Source organism: Triticum aestivum, chromosome 5A (genome assembly GCF_018294505.1).
Source record: "Triticum aestivum cultivar Chinese Spring chromosome 5A, IWGSC CS RefSeq v2.1, whole genome shotgun sequence".
Classification (NCBI taxonomy): Eukaryota; Viridiplantae; Streptophyta; class Magnoliopsida; order Poales; family Poaceae; genus Triticum; species Triticum aestivum.
Window position 1 is genome coordinate 509,124,260 of NC_057806.1, and position 18,355 is coordinate 509,142,614.

An 18,355-nucleotide genomic window follows, 5' to 3' on the forward strand; every position below is an offset into this window, starting at 1 on the left:
CCGTAGCTCTCAGACATTGTTTTCCAAGCACTTATTCACCGGTTACTCTCCTATCTTTTTAGGAATGCACGTTGGCGAAGTACGTTTGAAATGCCCTGATTTTGAGATGAGCATCACTGGCGATCCTCGTCCGACCCCATATGATGCCAGGTGCTCTGCAGCTGCCAATATGATACTGGAGCTTGGCAAGAAAGTGCAGTAAAAAGAACAACATGATAACTGATGCAAAGTTGCTAGCTGGAACTAGTAGGAGCTGGGACCAATATTAGTAAAGGGTGAAATAAAGCAACTTAGATGTTTGTTGTTCTTATGTATGAATGGTATAATGATTTGTGTTGTATGAGTTTGTACTGTATTGCATTGTGCATGTGTGTGCTAACCATGTGCTCAAACCGATTACTTTTACCATTATTTTATTTGAGTTTCCTTTGTTTTGGGGACCTGTTCAAACTTGCTTTTGGGCGGAATTTCACGTGTGTGCATACACAGTGGGTTACATTTTCCCAAAATTATAGCACCTTTTTGGAAGGATGCTTATTATTTCTAATTTAGCAATTGTATTCCTGTGTATCTTGCTAGGTTTTGCGAGTGAGGCATTTTGGAGTTTGAATTATAAAAATATCAAACACCATAGCTCGAAGTTAGAAAAAAATCATACGTTTTATACATATGTTCATATGGATGCATTCTACAAGTGTATGATGTTCCACGATGATACGCTGATATCTGAGCTACACAAAAATGCAAAATTTGTGAATTTCTAATAATGAACAATGGATGTACTGTTCACCATTATCAAAGTTACGATATTTTTTGTAGTTCACATGTTAACATATATCAACATTAAACATTAAATACATGTAGTATAACTCCATATAAACAGGTGGAGTTATTTAAAAAAAATGAAAGTTCAAAGTGTGACTTTTGATTTTTTTTTCAAAAGAAAAATAAGCTCAGTACACCAATATTTGTTATATCTGTCCAAATATGTTATTCTCACCACCCGTGGGAGCTCTCTAAAAGTTGGGCCAGAAAATTTCCTATTGTTCCTTTAATAAAGTTTACCCATATTACTATATTAGTGGTGAAATGACCGAATGATGATAACCATATAAGTATGTGAATTGTTCTAGAAAAATATAAGTATGTGAATTATTAATTGTCATGCATTACATAAGTTATAGGTTCAGCAATCAAAATAAAACATGGTTCAACAATTCAACACAAGCTAAAATAAAATTCAACAATTCGTACGTAGGTGATACACAAATGAATCTATCAACTCTCTTGTTGCGCTCCTTTTTGTTGTCAAATCACTTCTTAATTTCTCATCCAAGAGGCTAGTTTCCCGCAACAAGACCTCGACTCCTCCATGTCACTCGAAAGCCTCAACTTCTCTTTCTCGAGCTCATTTGGTTCCAATGCCTTAGCCTTTTCAAGCTCCCATTTTGCCCACTTCTCTTGCTTCTCTATGTCTATCTTCTCCCTCTGAATGTTCAACGTCTTGTGCACCCTCTCTCAATCAAACAACATGCTCTCCATTTGCACATCCAAGAAAAGCTTGTTCCTCTCCTCCTTCTGCTCCCCCTTGGTGGAAATAATGTGTGTCCATGTGGCAGACATTTTGCTTGTCGCATTGTCATGCACGACCCTCTCCTTATCCTACTTCTTTCCCATCACCCGACATTTCCTATTTGTCATGGTCCCATCTCCGGCCGCCCCTCCACTTGGCATACCATTGACATCCAATCCAATAGACTGATGCACTATTGGGAAAGGGCTTATAGGTGAACCCAAATGAGTGACGGGCGAGGTGGGGGACCCTCCACAACTATTTTTATAAAAGAGCAGTGGTGTGTAGCCGGTCGTACCCGTCATAGTTACGGGCTATCCAGTGGCGGGCGCTAGTAAGCACCCGCCACAGGTAGCCACTACAAGAAATATGTCAACTTGTGACCTTGACTATTGGTCACTGAAAGGTCATTGGTTTTCATTTGCGACCTTTTTATGACCAAAAACAGGAGTTCAAAAGCTGGCGGTTGTAAATTGGAATTAACGACCTTCTCCGTGAGAAGGTTGTAGACGTTTACGACCAAAATATGCCTATTGTTTTGTTTTGGTCACTAACAGCCTCCCCAGACCACGTAGGCATCCGACGTGGCAATCTGATGTGGCACAAGAATGAGCCCGGTCCAATTCAATTTTCTACATGGGCCTAGCCCAACAATTCGACCTTTTTAATGTATTTTTTTTCCTATCCTTTTATTAGCTACATGGGTCTGACCCACTAATTCGGCCCATGTATTATTTTTTAGGCAAGCCCTTTAATATATGTATTTTATGTTAATTTCGGTTAGCTACATGGGCCTGGCCTACAATTTGGCCTTTTTATTTTCTAGCGCAAAGCATTTTGTAGTCAATTTATTTTCTATTTCCAACTTTTTTCCCAGCTCCAGTTTACAAATGGGTCCCAAATGTTAGATTTTCACACCTTATTAATAAGAAATATATATGTATATATCAAACAGGCAGAAGAGAGAAAGCATATGAAAATCTTCAAATGACAGCTAAAATAAGTTTATTACAATATGCTATATAGAACAGAACACGTGAAACTACATACACTCATTCACATCACAACAACTAGTTTCCATACACTCATTCACATCACATCAACCAGTTTAACCAACGAATCTTGCATACCCAGGAACTTCAAACTTCACCCAGATCCACACAATCATAAATATTGGAATCTACAAATAGACCGCTCTGCCAGTAGAAAAGCTAGCTACTCTTGGATACCACAGAACATGCTCTTCAACATGGGTAGAAGTCCTCAACGGAGTTCTACCAACAACACAAGTTCCATTCACCTACAAGAATAGAATGGAATATCAAGTACTTGCATTCTTCAAGAAGATTACAACCAATATATATATATATATATATATATATATATATATATATATATATATATATAGAAGGACATCAGGAAAGCTGATGGAGCAAAATCAAACAACTGATAAATCAAGTAAACATACCATTTGGAAAAAAATATACTACCAGGCTTGAACATGAGCATAGAAAAGAAAACATGATCTCAGTGAAATTAAAATGGTCGATGGAAGATGAATAACAGTGTAGCTGATTAGCTCCTAGTATGAAGGAACATCACAAAATTAAACAAGATGGTCGTGCAAGTTTCTATACAAGTATTCGTGATTACGGTTTGTTATTGTCGTCTAAATTCTCCAACATGCACAAAATTAACTAATACATCTGAATGAGCTACCAATGAAGCAAATTCTAAAAGATACACGGACAGGGCTTAATTAGCCAACCATGTCATTCTATAAACACACAACAAACTCGACGATAACATGTATAGTTATTACCATATAACATGGGAAACATACCTATTGTCCACATATTTCATAATGTAAACAGCTAAATGCTACAGGAAATAGATTGTTGAGCATTTCTGCCCTTCTTTCAAGACAGCACCAGCATAACACTCTCACTATAACAAGATCCACACAGACCACCATCTGCAGCAACCGCACACACAAAGCAACCAAGGTTGAAGAGAGTGAGATTACCTTGTCACCGTAGATCTTAGAACACACCTCGTGCATGAGGAAGTCCTTGTCGTCCACGGCCAAGCAACAGGATGCTGGTGGAGCATCCCTCATCGAGCCTACAGGAAGTTTTGCATATAGTTAGAAAATCCGGAAACGTACGGGATGGACTACCATAACATAGCATTGACGGAAAAAACTAAAGAGGATGTAACTGAATCTCCTGTAGCTCTAGCCTCCAGCATGCACCCGAGATTCAGTTCCCATGAATCCAGAAGAGCAATTAAATACATGGCAAAGAAGCTTTACAAGAAAAAAACTACTACTATAGATTGGAGTGAAATCAAAGTACCACTACTAATGTAGATTGCAAATAATATGAGCAAATCAAACAAAAATATTATTGCAAAATATATGGATTTATAGCTAGGATCAATAAGCTAAGATCAAATGTCATACTAATATGTTCTAATCATGTTCTTGCTTGCTGCAATCTAAAGAACATCACCACACAGACTACACATGCTAGGACTAGCATTGGTTAAAATAACTAATAATCACATGAAGTCCTACAATGAAGTAGGACCAGGATAGGTACTCCTCCTGATTAGTCACCACTTATAGCCACAAGTCAGTGATGCTCCAACACAACACTCATGGACTAAAATAACAAGATAAGATGTTACCAGACAAAGATGGCATTTGTATAGACCTTGAAAAAAAACATACAAGTCAGGGATGCATATTGATTTTACTAATATGTTATAATTGTCTACTTTGGAGTTGCAGCATCAGTTAACAACATGCTACACTCTTAGGTATGTTAAGCAGCGCCTATTTATCTGAACTTAGTGTTGATAAAAAGTGTCTGCTGAATTCCATAGGGCAACATATGAAGTGAGGAGATTTATTCCTCATGACACTACAGGCAGATATTAAGAACACAAACTAATGGGTATATATGCATGCTTAGGATGGAGCATACAGAACAAGCAGAATTTTCGTTGTATTAAGAAAAGGTCAGGACTGTAGTATTATAATCCATAGCATGCACAAAATTGATCTTTTCATAGTACTACATTCATTGTTGTCATTGGCATAAAAAACTATAGTATTGAAATGCTTGGTTTTTTCAGAAACTTCGCTTGCAATAGTCAAAGTAATTGTCATGCCAAATCTGTTCTACAAAATTAATAATCTAGAAGTCCATCATATGATGACTCGAAATACCTAGAGACAGAAAATTTAATCACCACTTTAGAGACCAGGACTCACTCATCAAGAAAACACCTTATTTATGCAACAGATCATACATAGTCATGTCTATCATTTAACCACCACAGATTGTTCATACTTGAAATTTTAAGGATACACAACCATACTTAGATCTCCCTCTACATCACCACTAGGACTTGCATTAACTTGACCGCCAGTAACTAAAAGCCATAGTAATTGGCAAAATTTGCATCAAGCCAAACTTAAAGAGCTAATACTGCTTGTTGGTCTTCTCAGCGACATGCCCAGCACTTACAGCCGTGACGTCTTGGTCAGTCTCGGCGACATGCCCAACACTTGGCTCCAACACCGCTCCGAGCCGCTGACTGACGTACGAGGGCAACCATAGTTGGAATCTGCCTGGACTTGCTGGCCATCGCCTGATTTCGCCCCCCCCCCTACCCACTGCTCTGCCTGCAGGTATATATAACAATAAAATGAGGTAAAATGAGAACCAACAGAGCACTTTCTGTATTACCAGAACAAAACTGAAATTCAAACAATAACATGGCCCTTGGTATGGAAACAATTCTGCAGGTATATACCAATAAAATGAGGTGAAATGAGAACCAACGGCACAATGTCCAAAAAAAGCCAGCAGGATGAAGTTATAGCCAGCTAGCTATGCACCATCGGTGTCTATACGGCCAGCTCAGAAGCATAACACGGCTAACATAAGGAGCGACACAACAGTTGTTGTGCTACCATAGAAAAATTGGGATTCAAACCTAACGTAGCCCTTGTATCGAAATAAAAACGCTAGCAGAGTGATGCTTGCTGCTTGATCCTTGTTACTACATGGCCATTCGGTGTTGTCGCCCAGTCCTGAATCCTGAGTGCAAAGAGGACCCCCTGCTCTAGCGAGTGGACTAATGGAAAAGAGACGATTAAGGTTGTCATTACTACCACAAAACCAACAATGCTTTATTTCGGGTGGAGATGCTCTAATCATCCTTTTCCTCCTTTTACTAATGCTCTTGACCATGTACAATGCACGCATTCTACCATCAAAATGAAAATATAGCACCAACAAATATATTGCTGACCACCGAACACATATTGGACAAGAACAAACAACAACCGAATCAAACAGATTTGCAAGTATACGACAGAACCGTATATATAACAAGTAATGAAAGATGAGCCTATTTATTTCGAATCATCCCCTCTCAAGATCGGAATCCACTCAAATCTCAATCTGCTGTCGGCCAAGATCGGGTCGAGATTCGCAGCGCGATGGAGGAGCTGAGGCAGGCGGAGGGGAGGGGAGGGGTTGGATTCATACCTTCGGATTCATATGCACGACCGATCTGCCGACGGCCTTGGCGAGGACGTAGAAGAGGGAGCTGATGTTGCAGGCCGCCGCCACCCACAGGTAGGCCGCGCCGCCCCCGCATGCCGTGTACGCGCCTGCACACACGAAAAAATAGTGATCGATTAGTAACCAGGAAGGAAATCAGATGGCGATTCGAGATCAGGAAATTGACAGCACACACGTAACACGGAGGGGGCAGGGCGGTTCATGATCTGCTGTTGCCACTGCCGCTGCGTGTCCCAGATTGAATCGAACCGAACCTACAGCCCTAGATCGAATCGAATCAAACCAAGGGGGAAACGTGGTAATCAGAGGAAGAAGAGAGCTCACCTCGCCATGGCCATCGATGGAGGTTAGAGGAGGGAGGCCCTCGCTGCCACGCCACGGATCCGTCCATGTCACGGCGGCTAACGACTAGAGGAGTCTCACCCGCGACAAGGAGGTCGAAACCCTAGCCGTCGGAGGGTGGCGCGTGGCCGTTGTAGGATGCGCGCTTCAGATCTGCTCTAAGGGGAGGATGAAGCAGACGTAGGGGTCATAGTGATGCGCTGGGAGCCACCGATTGCCGCCAAAACTCGCCGGATCGGTCGCTGTAGGTGGCTGCGGCGAAGAGGAGTCATGGGGGAGAGAGAGATGGGGCTCGCGAGAAGAGGGGGGTCGTGGGGTTTCTGTCTTTCTCCTTTTTTTCTCGTTTCTTTTGACTCTGGTAGCCAGCCAATCACATGCGAGGCCATAGATCCCTCCGCAGGAACAAATCTTAGCCATCCACTCCACCTACATCCAACGTTCCAAAACCCTCCCCTCATCCAACACACCTTTGTCTTTTTTTTCTCTTTTTTTCAATCAGTTTATTATTCGCCTCTCTTTTGAGAAGAACATACCCAATATTTGTTTCAAAATTGGACCGCACCAATTTTCAAATATATTAGACAATATTTTAATTTCAATTAACTAAATGTTTGCATATTAAAAAATGCATTCACCTCTTGTCAAATTCACAAAATTTGAACTACAGATGCTTCCTTCATTGCTTTTTATTTTTTTTGAAAAATCTTTTATGGATACATAAGTAGCTAATTCATCATAGATACAAAAAGAGTTATGGATGATTTCACCCCTAGCTATGAACGGTCATACCCACCGTTTTGATCGCATTTTGAAACATGCATAGAAAAATCATCTTATGGCCACATTCATCGCATATTTGTTTAAATGATATCATATTTTGCACAAGGGTGCATTTTGGAATGGCAAACAATGTTTCCTAAGGCAGTTTTCATTTTCTTTGGACGAAAAAAATCATTTTTCATTTTTTGAGTGTCCAATTTTTTTTGTGAAGGACCTACCATATATTTGTTGCAAAATTGGACCAAATTAAGTTTATAAAATATTAGGCAATGTTTAATTCACAATTGACCAAATTTTTAGGTGTAAAAAGTTTTGATCCACCTCTCGTGAAAATGTCAAATTTCTGCTGATTCAGTTGGAAGCGGGTCAAATTTGAACTACAGCTGCCTCATAGTTTGCTCTTTATTTTTTTTAAATCATTTGTAGGTACATAAGCATCTATTTAATCAGAGAAACATCAAAAGTTTTCCAAGATTCAACATCTAGCTAGGAACGGTCATTCCTGTCGTTTTGACCGCATTTTAAAACGGGCATAAAAATTTCAAAAAAATCAAAAAATTGGAAAACCTTTGCATGGTGTCATTATACATGACCAAGTTACCAGGAAAAATAATGAAGTTGTAATACGACAATTATTTTTAAAAAAAGTGTACTCGAAAATGAGCTATCATGCGTGAAGATTCAGGGTTTTCAAGCCAAATGATCAATCTTATGGCCACATTCATGGCATAGTTTGTTCAAATGATCTCATATTGTGCAAAAGTATGCATCTTGGAATTCCAAACAATGTTGACTAAGGGATTTTTCATTTTCTTTGCACGGAAAATTCATTTTCCATTTTCCGAGTGCCCGAATTGAGTTCTTTTTGTGAAGGACCTACCATATATTTGTTGCAAAATTGCACCAAATCATTTTTCTAAAATACTAGGCCATATTTGATTTACAATTGAAAATTTTTTGGGTGTCAAAAGCCTTGATCCACCTTTGGTGAAAAAGACAAATTCCCGTCGATTTAGTAGGAAGCGGGTCAAATTTGAACTGCAGCTGCCTCATAGTTTGCTCTTTATTTTTTCAAAAAATCATTTCTAGGTACATAAGTATCTATTTAATCAGAGAAACACCAAAAAAATTCCAAGATTCAACCACTAGCTAGGAACGGTCATGCCCGCCGTTTTGACCGCATTTTGAAACGGGCATAAAAAATTCAAAAATAATCAAAAAATTGGGAAACCTTCGTATTGTGTCATTATATGTGACCAAGTTTCGAGGAAAAATAATAAACTTGTAATACGACAATTATTTTAAAAAAGTGTCTAAAAAATAATCTATCATGTGTGAAGATTCAGGGTTTTCAAGCCAAATGATCAATCTTATGGCCACATTCATGGCATAGTTTGTTCAAATGATCTCATATTGTGCACAAGGGTGTATCTTGAAATTCCAAACAATGTTGCCTAAGGTAGTTTTCATTTTCTTTGCTCAGAAAATTCATCTTCCATTTTCTGAGTGCCTGAATTGAGTTCTTTTTATGAAGGACCTACCATATATTTGTTGCAAAATTGGACCAAATCATTTTTCTAAAATACTAGGCCATATTTTATTCACAATTGACCAAATGGTTGGGCATCAAAATCCTTGATCCACCTCTAGTGAAAAAGACAAATTCCCGCCGATTCAGTAGGAAGCGGGTCAAATTTGAACTGTAGCTGCCTCGTAGTTTGCTCTTTATTTTTTTTCAAAAAATCATTTCTAGGTACATAAGTATCTATTTAATCAGAGAAACACCAAAAAAATCCAAGATTCAACCACTAGCTAGGAATGGTCATGCCCGCCATTTTGACCGCATTTTGAAACGGGCATAAAAAATTCAAAAAAATCAAAAAATTGGGAAACCTTCGCATTGTGTCATTATATGTGACCAAGTTTCCAGGAAAACTAATAAACTTGTAATACGACAATTATTTAAAAAAAAGATTTCTCAGAAATGAGCTATCACGCGTGAAGATTCAGGGTTTTCAAGCCAAATGATCAATCTTATGGCCACATTCATGGCATAGTTTGTTCAAATGATCTCATATTGTGCACAAGGATGCATCTTGGAATTCCAAACAATGTTGCCTAAGGGAGTTTTCATTTTCTTTGCACGGAAAATTCATTTTCCATTTTCCGAGTGGCCGAAATGAGTTTTTTTGTGAAGGACCTACCATATATTTGTTGGAAAATTGGACCAAATCAATTTTCTAAAATACTAGGCCATATTTAATGTGCAATTGACAAAATGGATGGGTGCCAAAAGTTTTGATCCACCTCTGGTGAAAAAGACAAATTCCCGCCGATTTAGTAGGAAGCGGGTCAAATTTGAACTGCAGCTGCCTTATTGTTTGCTCTTTATTTTTTCCAAAAATCATTTCTAGTTACATAAGTATCTATTTAAGCATAAATACATGGTTTTGTGGCGATACATCGAGGTTTGGATGGTGGCCCAGGGCCCCAACTCCAAAGCGCGTGAACTCGCATGCCTGGTGCGTGGTCACCGCGTGACCTTGGCGTTGACATGCGTTCTGGGAGGCCTAGGCATGTCTAGCGAGTTGGGCACTCCCCGGGTAGGTTCTAGGAAGAAAATTACAACAAAAGAATCTCACGAGGAGACCGACCTATGCTCAAAGATGAATTAGCAGCCAAGTGTTTGATTGGCAGTACGAGAAATGCTCATGGCCAATGGGCGTGAGTTTTGGCTGAGGATGATCATCAACTAATAAGAATGTCTTCACAAATTTTCAGATGAAAAGGAGGATCCTAGGTGGTACTTGCTTTGCAAAGTACCACATTGGACATAAATATGAATGTTGAAGCTGGGCTCAAAATAATGAATGGATTGAGCTGAAATTTGGTGGAGGATTGTTATTTGGGCATTGGAAAGCACCGTACAAAATTGATACCATTTGGACATGCCAAAGTGGTAATTCCTTCACAATGCTCTTCTATGGACAGAAACTTGGCAAAACTAGTGAGAGAAATTGGATGAATGAAATGATCTCAAATTTGGTGTAGGTAAGTTACATAGATATGGTTATGCCTTGGTAGGATTTCAAATCATTTGGGTAAGCCTAGCTAGTACTTACTTCACAAAGCTTCTCTCGAGGTAGAAACTTTGGAAATTTCCTGACAAAGATTTACTAGGAAAATGGAGCTGAATATCATCATGCGGCAATGATTTGGGTATGGAAGAGTGTCCAAAGAGTTTGAGGGTAATAGGAGGGGTCTAGATAACACTTGCTTTGCAACATGCCAATTTGGCCATAAAATATAAATTGAACCTGGGCTCACATAGATAATTTGAATGAGATTCAATTTGGAGGAGGGTGATAATTTGGGCATATGAAGGAACTGTATAAATTTCATGTCATTTGGATATATAAAAAAGGTACTTCCTTCACAATGCTTCTAGGTGGACAAAAACTTTGGAAATTTACCGAGGAAGATTTGTTAGGCAAATGGAGCTGAATTTTTCCATGCGGCAATGATTTGGATAGGAAAGAGTGCCCAAGAATTCTGAGGGCAATCAAGAATATATAAATAGCACTTCCTTCATAAAGTGATGTTGTGAACAGAATAGGAAAATGAATATTGTTGAATTATTTTTGACCTAGGCAAGGAAGTATTTTTACATATTTGACGAAGATATGACCCAAAGAATTTACGAGATTTTTTTGGGAATTTTCGGAATGACAGAAATATAGGTTGCTTCACACCCTAGGGCAAAAATTGACACATGGACATGACACATAGGCAAAACTGATGAGGTGGCGCCAAGTCATACCAATCCACCACAATTTACAAGGTTATGACCATCTATATTGGTCATGATCAGCTAGAAATAAGGCAGCGGACTAGTGCTGTCTGCTTTATGACCATTTCGTGTAAGGAAATTACGACCTTTTTGACCAAAATGGTCGCAATGGTTTAGGGTTTGGAGCCCCCCGAACAGCTTTTGACCAATTGGTTTAAAATGGTCATAGATTTATGACCAATTCTTCCAGGGTCACTGACAGAAGGTCATAAGTTGACATATTTCTTGTAGTGAGCCTCTTCCAAATATGTCCGCTGGATGGAAATTGTAGTGGCAGGCAGTGAGCTAGTGTCCGCCAGTAGCAAACGGGTAAGCAGTGGTAGGCCCAACATGGTGCCCGCCACAACAAAATTTTGGCAAGCCCCGCCAAACAAATCAAAATTTAAAAAATGTTTGCCGTGGCGGGTGTCTGTTCTCGCCCGCCAATTCTCTCCATGGACAGTTACCCTCCATCGCCCACCCAACCTCCGCAACCTCTTCATTTCCATCGTTTCCTTTCTCACTGCCAGTTCCACACTTCTCCCCTTCCGTGCATCTTGTGCCTCGGCGGCCGGTGCCATCCTTCCGACCAGTCGGCGGGGCCTTTCCACACGTCTAATGCCATGACCACTGCCGGATCTACTCATCGTCGCGTTGTCCACCTTGACCGCTGTTGCGCCGTTCTTTGCCTCGACCGCGCATAGCCCCTGCCGTCTGCATCGACCACCGCCACCGTCCTCCACCTCGACCAACCACGGGTGCAGCAACGTGCTATACAAATGGTTTTTATCCTGTTTATGCAACAGAGTTTCAAATCGTTGCCTTGCCTGTGTGTGCATGGGGGGTCCTTCCCACACGACCCAGATACCGTCGGTGATAGGCAATAGGAATGCATATGTTTTGCAGAACTAAGCATATGCGATACCCACATATATCCCAAATGCAAGTCCTCGCACAACTGTTTGTGATATATTGAATATCCCAACGCTCCATCATTGATGCTCGTGCGGGTTGGCATTACCATCTCACATGGTATTCTGTGGTGCAACGTTTACGATGTGCTCCCCATCACAAATATTTCATGGTTGTAAAGCATGTATGATAAGGAGACTATCACAAACATTTACTTTTCCTGAAGCATATGCAATATGTGTAATTGAGAAGATAAGTTAATCATCATACGCGTGTCATATGAGTTTATGAAACGTCCGACTATCGTACTAGTGTTGCATGGAATAACTATCGCACACGTTATTTTGTGGTGAAACATTGACGATGCGTACGACATCACAAACAGTTCATAATTGTAGATCGTGTATGATAATGCGACTATCACAAACATTTAGTGTTTGTGATATTGTCTGACATCACACACGCTTTGCAAATGGCAATTGTGTGCTTGGTGGCACATGTTTTCTCTCTATGGACCGTGTCGGATTATGAGGTACATCACACACGTCGTGCTTTACAGACCGAGTGCAGCGTAATGACCTGCAGAGCTATTTTCGTCCCTAATTTAATCGTTGCAATTTAAAATTGAACACAATTTGAATTTGAAAGTAGACAATAACTTTATTCATATCCATCAGGTTCAAACACCAATGCATTATTCGATTGATAGGTACATATTTTCAAGAATTACATCAAAATAATAATTATTACATAAGCACCAAATACAGAATGATAAACCAGGGTAATGTAATTGTATTAAAGAAGGTAAAGAAAGAGGCGAAAGACATTCTGGTTGCTGAACAAGGTGAAGCACAATGTCCATATTGTGCCCTCCTCCATGCCGAATGCACGCACGACTCTAGTCCAATCCCTTGTGATGACCGACCGTCCATACTTCACTATCTTCATGAGGACTTCTAGATAGTAATTGTAGTCTGGTACAAATACTTTAACCTTTGCATTTCCACCAATCATGTATTTTTAGAGTTAATCTTGGGTAACCTGCTTTGGAAACAACAGCAAAGAAAAAAATAGACATTGTCATCTAACAACTCATTATGGGCAGCAAAATAAGGCTACAAAGTTCTTACTTACCATCCTCCAGTTCACCTTTGTCTTGGATAAATTGTAAACAAATAGTTTATTTGCTATCTTTTGACCCATTTTACTAACAATCTTTATCAGTTTCCACATCTCATGTTGGTTCATGAATATCTCATTGCCCCATACGCAAAAAGGGTTGAATCGTGGATCTTTACCAATGACATATGTACCTACAAGCACCAAGTTAATATTAGGAACTAAACTGCAATTGCACAATGATGTAGTAAACACTCCCTCTATCCCATTATATAAGATCTTATTATAGAGTAGAGCGTTTTGGAGGCCGAGCTTCCTGGAGGCCATAATCCTGGTCGATGATTGTTACCTTGGGACCGTGGCTTCTGACTTTTCAGTGATATATGCTAGCAATTTTGTGGGAATATATCGAGCCATTCTTTGGTGTTCTTGATTTGTATGTGGGGCCCTGTTTAGGCCGGTGCTTGGATCAACATGATGTTCTACGTGGGCTGTTTTGAATATGACCCAGTACATCAATGAATCAATTGGATGGGCCCACGGGGAGATACTGGTAACTACTAGTGCTAGACGGCTGGCAGGCAGGTATGTGTGTTCGGCCCCTTAACCCCTTAGCACACCATAAACAGAGGTGCTTTCGCCATGGATGTCTTGGAGTTCTTCAAAGAGTGCTCTCGATGCATGGTAATGTTCCATCGGATCTGTTTTGGTGTGTACTCCTTACACTTGCAGGGTTGTTTTGGGTTTGGATGGCAATGCTTTGGGTTGGTGATTTTTCCTCTGTGCTCGCCTAAGAACAGATCTGACTGGTTATTGCTTTTGTGTTTGGGCAGATTAGTCCCTTGTTTGACGGCAGGGTTGTCTTACGAGCTAGAGATGCTGGCGCGCAATCAATGGATGGTGAGATGAATGAAACTGCTGGGGTCCAAGATGGATTGATTTCTTCTGAGTCAAGCAGATACGCTCTCGAATACTTCCCATGTTCCTGAACTCCTTACACTGCATGGATGAGATGAACAAGGTAATTGAGTGTGTGAACAACCTGTCAGGGGGGGGGGGTTCGAAGTACATGGGATAACACTGTGCGTAAATTGAGAATATTGTGTGGTGTAAAATTGTGTTAGATGAAATACAGTTGGATAATATGGCGCTTGTTGGGAATTGTTGCATGGAAAACAAAAAAAAATCTATGCACACTCAATTATCTATCCATGGATATGCATAGCAACGAGGGGGGGGGAGTGTGTCTACATACCCTCGTAGATCATAAGCGGAAGCGTTTCACAACACGGTTGATGTAGTCGAACTTCTTCACGCTTCAACCGATCAAGTACCAAACGCACGACACCTCCGCGTTCTGCACATGTTTAGCTCGGTGACGTCCCTCGCCTTCTTGATCCAGCAAGACGTCGAGCTAGTAGATGAGTTCCATCAGCACGATGGCGTGATGACGGTGATGGTGAAGTGATCTCCGCAGGGCTTCGCCTAAGCACTACGAAAATATGACCGGGGTGTAAATGGTGGAGGGGGGAGCCGCACACGGCTAACAATTATCTGGGGTGTGCTAGGTGCCCCCTCCCACATATATATAGGTGTGAGGGGGAGGGAAGAGGCCAGGGCGCTCCCTAGGGCTGGCCGCCAGCCCACTAGGGGCCCTGCCTTGCCTTGCGACCCCTGCCATGTTTTCTCAAGGGGAAGGAAAGAGGGAAGGAAGTGGGAATCCTAATCCACACTTTCCTTTCCCTTCTCCCATTTCCTTCTCCTCCTTAGGCCATCCTATATGGGGGGCGCACAAGCCCCTTGTGGCTGGTGCATTTCCCCTCTTGGCCCACAAGGCCCATATCTTTTGCCGGGGGTGCCCGGAACCCCTTCCGGTGACCCAATAAGTACCCAGTACCCCCGAAACACTTCCGCTGTCCAAATACCATCGTCATATATATATATATATATATATATATATATATATATATATATATATATACCTCTCGACCATTTCCAGACTCCTCCTCATGTGTGTGACCTCATCTGGGACTCCGAACAACATTCGATCACCAAACCACATAACTCATATAACACTATATCGTCATCGAACGTTAAGCGTGCGACCCTACGAGTTCGAGAACTATGTAGACATGAACGAGACTCCTCTCCGGTCAATAACCAATAGCGGAACCTGGATGCCCATATTGGCTCCTATATATTCTACGAAGATCTTTATAATCGTTATGACAACATACGTAATTCCCTTTGTCCATCGGTATGTTTACTTGCCTGAGATTCAATCATCGGTATCTTCATACCTAGTTCAATCTCGTTACCGGTAAGTCTCTTTACTCGTTCCATAATACATCACCTCGTGTCTAACTCCTTAGTCGCTTGTGATACGTCTCCAATGTATCTATAATTTTTGATTGTTCCATCCTTTTATTACCAATCTTGGATGTTTTATTATCATTTTATATCATTTTTTGGTACTAACCTATTGACATAGTGTGGGGTGCCAGTTCCTGTTTTTTCCATGTTTTTACATCGCAGGGAATCAATATCAAACGGAGTCCAAATGGCACGAAACTTTACGATGATTTTTTTATGGGCCAAAAGGAAGCAGATTTTTCCTGGTTTCACCTGGGGGTGCCCCGAGGGGGCACAACCCACCAGGGCGCGCCAGGAGGCCCTGGCTCCCTCCGGTGGGTTGTGCCCACCTCGGGTGCCCCCCGGACCGCCTCTTTGCCCTATAAATACCCAAATATTCCCAAAACCCTAGGGAAGTCGACGAAATATTCATCCAGCCGCCGCAGAGTCCAGAAACACCAGATCCAATCTAAACACCGTCACGGAGGGGTTCACCACTTCCATTGGTGCCTCTCCGATGATGAGTGAGTAGTTCTTTGTAGACCTTCGGGTTTGTAGTTAGTAGCTAGATGGCTTCATCTCTCTCTCTTGATCCTCAATACAATGGTCTCTTGGAGAAACATATGATGTAACTCTTTTGCGGTTTGTTTGTTCGCATCGATGAACTTCGAGTTTATGATCAGATCTATGTTTTTATATCCAAGAAACTATTTGAGTTTCTTTGATCTCTTTTATGCATGATCTCTTATAGCCTCGTATTTCTTCTCCGATATTTGGGTTTTGCCTGGCCAACTCGATCTATTTATCTTGCAATGGAAAGAGGTGCCCGGTAGTGGGTTCAATCTTATGGTGCCTGATCCCAGTGAAAGGAAGGGAACCGACATGTATGTATCATTGCTACTAAGGATAAAAAGACGAGATCTATATCTGCCGCCATATAGATAAACGGATCTTGTCTACATCATGTCATCATTCTTATTGCATTACTCCGTTTTTCCATGAACTTAATACACTAGATGAATGCTGGATAGCGATCGATGTGTGGAGTAATAGTAGTAGATGCAGGTAAGAGTCGGTCTACTAATCTTGGACGTGATGCCTATGTAATGATCATTGCCTGGATATCATCATAATTATTTGAAGTTCTATCAATTGCCCTAAAGTAATTTTTTTACCCACCATTTGCTATTTTCTTGAGAGAAGCCACTAGTGAAACCTACGGCCCCCATGTCATATTTCTCATATATTTGCCTTTGTGATCTACTTTTTCATTGCTTTTATTTTCAGATCTATTGAACCAAAAATACAAAAATACTTTGCTGCACTTTATTTTATTTGCGATCTATTTATCCCATATATTACAATCTTTTTACCGTCACGCACCAATTTCTGGCGCCGTTACCCAAAAGGGATTGACAACCCCTTTAACACGTCGGGTTGCGAGGTGTTGTTATTTGTGTGCATGGGATGTTTATGTTGTGTTGCTTGGTTCTCCTACTGGTTCGATAACCTTGGTTTCATAACTGAGGGAAATACCTACTGCCGCTGTGCTGCATCATCCCTCCCTCTCAGGGAAAATACCGACATAGTTCCAGCTGCCATCAAGGAGAATTTCTGGCACCATTGTCGGGGAGGATCAAGTCAATATAGTCTCCCGGCCACGTGCCTTTCTAGCGCCGTTGTCGGGGAGGATCTTCAACATAACCAGGTTCCTAATCATAAATCTCATCTCCTTGCAATTTACAATATTTGCCATTTGCCTCTCGTTTTCCTCTCCCCCACTTCACAAAAATTTGTCGTTTTATTCGCCTCTCTTTTCTGTTCGCCATTTTCTTGCCAAATCTATTTTTGTGTGCAATCTTTTTTGCTACCTTTGCTTCTGTTACCATGTGCCTTCCATTTGCTTGCATCTTCGCTTGCTAAAAATCTATTGATATGAATCCTCATCCACTTGCTAATCTTTTCAAAAGATCTGATTATGTTGAACCAATTGCTAGGAGTTGAGTGCACTTGATTATATTTATGAAATTTTATTTGAGAATCGTGAATCTAGAAATTGTCATGAAGAAATTTATGAAGTGATTCATGATAGCTCCTTGAATGAAAAGCATGATTGCAATAATTTTACTATAAATTCTATTAATGTCAATTGTGCTAATAATATGCAAAACCCAAGCTCGGGGATGCTAATTTTGATATGTCCACTACTTATTGCAATCATCATGATTGGGGTGATGATTCTTATGATCTTGAAATTTTATTTAAACCTCATGATGAATATGCTTGCTATAATATTGAAAGTGGGTTTGGAAGAGAGTCAACTCTAGGTGATAAAGATCCCACTACTTTGGAGAATAATCAATCTTATGAAATATTTGATAAAAGAGGGCTTGGAGAGGTCATGACTTTATTTGATGATGATCCCACTATTTTGGATGAGTGTCAACTTTGCATGCATGTGGATCATGAAGAGAATATTTTATGGGAAAGTTATATTTTTGAATTTGATTATGATCCTACATATAATTATTATGAGAGCGGAAAATACGCTTGTAGAAATTTTCATGTTACTAAATTACCTCTCTTCATGTTGAGATTGCTATTGTTTTCTTCCATGCATATGCTAGATCTTGCTTGTCTTGATAATTTGTTTTACTATAAAATTCCTATGCATAGGAAGTATGTTAGACTTAAATGTGTTCGTCACATGTTTTATGATGCTATCTTTGTGTTTCAATTATTATCATCCTCGTGAGCATCAATAAAAATTATGCCTTGCTTAGGGCGTAAAACTATAGCGCTTGTTGGGAGGCAACCCAATGAATAAAATTTATTTTTGATTTTTGC